Here is a 5,107-nt window from a genome sequence, read left to right on the forward strand (position 1 = left end):
CATTGACGCGGAAGTCAAGCTTGTATGTGTCGCACCGCGACGAGGTCAGCTCTTTATCCGTCGCGGTGCTCTTCGCTAACTGGACCGCGCGGATGTAAGCTCACCCCCCGCCGCGAGTGGGTTCCACCGCCGCGAGGGTCAGCTTATTTCCCCCTCCACTCCTTAAATTTTGTTCCTTTTCGCGTATTCTCTTGATTATTAAGCCTCGTTTTTCTTTTTAAAGTCACGCACGGGAAATCGAATTGATCATTTCGCAAAATGGACGTACGCTGGAAACATCCCTGGACTTCGATCGTGTGCGGGCCGACCGGTTGCGAAAAAACGATTTTCGTAAAGAGTTTTCTCCGACATTTGCCACAAACGTCTGACGTGAATTTTAAGAGAGTTTTATTTTATTACGCGGAGTGGCAAGAAGCCTATCGTCAGTTACAATTCGACTCTCGTGTAAAAGTGGACGAAGAACAGAGCAGGGGAAGCGACAGCGGTAAAGCGGCGGTAAAGAAGAATATAATTGAATTTCGCGAGGGTTTACCTCGTAGGGAAGATTACTCGAACGATCCGTTTTCTCCTAAATTGATGATAATCGATGATCTTATGAGAGAATCGTCGTCGAGCGACGCAATCGTTGATCTTTTTACTAAAGGCAGTCATCACAAGAATCTCAGCGTTATTCTTATCTCGCAGAATCTCTTCCATCAGGGCCGTGGACAGTTTGATATATCTCTCAATGCAAATTACATCGTAGTTTTCAAAAATTCACGTGATCGCGCTCAAATTCGTCATTTAGCGTGCCAAGTATATCTCGACGATCCGAAATTTCTAGAAGAGGCATAATACGACGCTACGTCGAGGCCTCACGGCTATTTGCTGCTCGATCTGAAACAATCAACCCCGGACGAGTATCGATTTCGAGCGTGTATTTTTCCCGAAGATACGATTCATTACGTCTATACGTGTCACGTAGATCATTTTCGAACGGATTCGTATAAAAGAAGAGCACGTATGATAGTACCAGTCAGTCGTATGTTTTTCTCGCAATGAAGACGAGTGACAAGAAATCGCACAGTGCGACGAAAATCGCCACACATTCGTTCGGTAAAAGAAACGCCTGTCTTCTCGCGGCCCTCTATCATCTGAACAAAAATTAACGCACGAACTTCCTACGCGCCGCGGACGAAAAACTTATTCGTTGTATCTGTGAATGTGTTTTTAATACACTCAAAGGTAACGTCTCGCTCGAACGTTGTGAAAAAAATCGGCTAACCAAATTCCAAACACCTCTGCGTCGTATCGTTGCAAAACGTGGTAATTGGAAGGATAAAAGAAAGCTGTTGGTGCAGCGAGGCGGATTTTTACCTTATATTATCGGGCCTATATTATCGACCTTATTATCGCTAATTATCGAAGGAACGAAATAGTGGGATAAAACGTTATGGAGAGGGCCAAAAAAATGGTTTTAATTTCGACGGAAATCTCGAAAAAATGCAACATCAGCTACGTCAGAATCCGACATCATTCGCTGACAGAGAGTTAAAAGAAATCGCAGTACCGCAAAATTCGGATAACACAGCGAGCACTAATAGCACAGCGCAAACTCCCGGAACTCATCTAACACAACTCGATACGGAGATGGGCCGTATTCTTAATTCTGACTGGCCACGCGATGAAAGTGAGAGATGGAAAATGTACAGAGAGGCATTATGGCTATACCTACGATTTATCCAAGAAACGCGAAGGCAGAAAGACGTCCGCAGCGAAAATGCAGAAAACAACGCTACACGAGATGGCTCCGCTGATAACGAGACGACGAGCGATGACGTTTTTCATGATCTAACGCAAACATCCGATACACCGCCAGCACATTCCACCAGTAATACCGGTATTATTACGAAAAATTTTGAAATTTCGAGCGAGCATAATCATGCGAAGAATAATCATGCGATGAAAAGCATCGAGGAAATAGTGGAAAGCGTACCGAAATCTTATCGTAAGCATGAACACTTGCTGATGAAACATTTGATTCGAAATGTTGTACCTGATAGAATTAGTTGGGACTAGCATGGAATCGTGACTATAGATGGCAATGTCGTGAAAGACTTGAATATCACTGACTTGATAAACGACGCGATGCGCGAGAGAAAAACTGTGAAAACAGTAGGTAGAAATCAGTTCGCGCGATTACTCCGTGCGTTGAACGTACCTTCTGCGCTAGTGAGAAATAAAAGATTATTGTCCTCGCACGGTGTTAGTGTAAACAGCGTAAAACTTCGACCTCGGGCGAGTTCCACGCCTTTTATATCGAAAGCGCAAGTTCCACGCCGATTGTTTCGAGAGGAAAGAGAAAAACGTAAAAATTACGAACAAGAAAAAGACGAGGAAAGTTCGATGATTCTTTCTCGTATGCGAAAAACTGATACCCCCACATCTCTACAAACGGGAAAAAATCGGTTACTCGGATGGAAAAAATTAAGATAATACGATGGCGTTTGAAAAATTATACTACGATCCGTCGCATAACGCGGGCTATTCGGCGGTGGATAATCTAACTCATGCTGTTAAACCGAATTTCTCACGGGGAGAAGTCGTGCGCTGGCTCGAATCGTAAGACGCGTACACGTTGCACCGACCATTGCGTAGAAAATTTCCACGATTGCATTACAACGTAACAAACATCGACGATGTATGGGAGGCAGATTTGATCGAACTCCGAAATCTAAAAAGTTACAATGACGGTTATTCCTATCTGTTAGTGATTATCGATGTACTAAGTAAATACGTATGGGTAGAACCGTTACGCGACAAAACGAGTAACTGCGCGATAAAAGCTTACGTTCTAGCGAAAAGCGAAGGACGAGTACCCGTATACCTGCAAACGGACAAGGGTAAAGAATTCATCGCGCAATTAATGCATAAATTTCTTAAAGAAAACAACATTCGTTTTCGGGTAACGCGCAATCCAGACGTCAAAGCCGCCATCTTCGAGCGCTTCAACAGAACACTGAAGGAACGAATGTGGCGTTATTTTACGCATAAAAATACGCGACGCTACATCGATGTTCTGCAGGACATTGTACACGCTTACAATCACACGCGTCACTCGTCCACGAGAATGCAACCTGCGGTAGTAACGAGAGAAAACGCACGTATCGCTCGTGAAAATATAGATCGTCGTTAGAAAAACAAAATGTTAAAGAAACGGGTGCGAAAGGTTAAATATCGCGTCGGAGATCACGTTCGTATCAGTAGAGCGAAAGGTGCCTTCGAGAAAGGATACGAGGCTAAGTGGAGCGAGAAGATATTTCAAATTTACCGTGTTCTCGATTGGCGAAACCCTCACGTGTACGAACTGCGAGATTTAGCAGGCGAAGTTATAGACGGTATTTTTTATGAGCAAGAATTAGCTCGAGTTGAGAAAAACGTAGAGGAAGAACAGTTAATCCTCGATCGCGTGATAAAGAGTAGAGGACGAGGAGCTAATAAGCAAGTGCTTGTTAGTTGGCGCGGTTATCCCAGTAAGTTTGATAGTTGGATTCCGGCTTCGAGATTAATTTCTCTTCGCGATGGAGAAGGAACAATTTCTTCTTGTACTTCCGAGTAACAGCAGTATGCGTCATTTTCCGGATAATACAACTTCGTCCTTCACGGAATTACCTCACTCTATCGCGTTACACGGACAATGGAAGGTTGCGATAACCAAGATTCAATTTCCCTATACCTTTTTATACATACGTCATAACGAAAATGTGATCAGATTCGTCGATGTTAAACCCGATGAGGGGACGAAAGGTGCGTTTATGGCGAAAGAAGGAATATTTCCAAATGGAATTTACAACGATATCTATGAGCTTATTGATGCGATTAGTACCGCGTGTAAACTTGCCGAATCGCATTTTTATTTTGAACTGAAAAAAACGTCTGGCGGCAAAGTCTTGATAAGTAATAACTGCGTTGGGAAGTGCAAAATGCTACATCATATAAACTTTTTCGAAAATCTTCTCAGAATACTAGGTTTCTCATCAGCACTTTTCGCAAATCACCCATTTTATTCCAAGCCCGCGATACGTAAACCTAATTCCAATGAAGAGAAAACTTTTCTTACTCACGGATTTAATAAGGAGACGGGAGAACGACTTGCAGACGGTTACTGGAGTAGCGAACCCTATAGTTTGTGGCGCGGTATCCCCGATAAAATGTTCGTTTATTGCGATATTTGTGAGCCTTATATAACAGGTGATGTACGTACTCCTCTTGTCAGGATAGTTCCGGTCGAGATACGCAGCTATAATTACGCATTTGGTGCAAATTTAGTGAAGCATTTCTCATTTCCAAATTATATCCCATTGCGACGAACGAATTTCAGAACGATCGAAATCGATATGAGAGATCATCTTGGAAAAAAAATTCCATTCGAATTCAGAACGCTGACTGTGACGCTGCACTTTAAACGTAAGCAATAACTTTCTTTCGTATACGCGAGCGTGTCGGTATAGCGACAGTCTTTAGTTAGAAACTAGGTATGGAGTATGAGGAGTATTTTGATGCGCGGGACATCGGTGGCCGAAGTGGAATTCCACGTGTTTTCGTCGGTTCGCCCTATCAACGCGGACATGGAATCGGAAGCTTTCTCGGTGGACTTTCAGAAAAATATTACCTTACCCAGGTAAAGGTGCACGTGCTCTCGAAAAAGGAGCTTTACGTGCGGGAATTAACGTAATAGAAGACGAAAATAATAAGCCGTTGAAGAAAGCGGTCAAAAGTCGGCTCGCGGAATCTAGGGGTAATTTGAAGAAAAAAGCCAAAGAAAATATAAGTTCCCTGATGAGGGGGTCGGGATATAAAATATCCGCAAAGACCGCAGCACTACAGTTTCCATTCGGAGGTCGGAATAGTCGTTTCGCGCTTCGTAAACGACGTCGGGCAGTCAAAAGAAAATCATCGAGAAGTAGCACAGGGGAGAAGAGCAAAAAAGTAACGAAGAAGAAAAAGAAAATTCGCGCTGCAAGAAGAAAAACCAAAAAACCATCCACTAGGAAACATCGAGTCAAAAAACGCGACGTATCCGACATATTCTCTTAATCGAGATAGGAATTCGTGACTGGAGAAAAAG

Source organism: Trachymyrmex cornetzi, unplaced genomic scaffold (assembly GCF_001594075.2).
Source record: "Trachymyrmex cornetzi isolate Tcor2-1 unplaced genomic scaffold, Tcor1.1 scaffold438, whole genome shotgun sequence".
Lineage (NCBI taxonomy): Eukaryota > Metazoa > Arthropoda > Insecta > Hymenoptera > Formicidae > Trachymyrmex > Trachymyrmex cornetzi.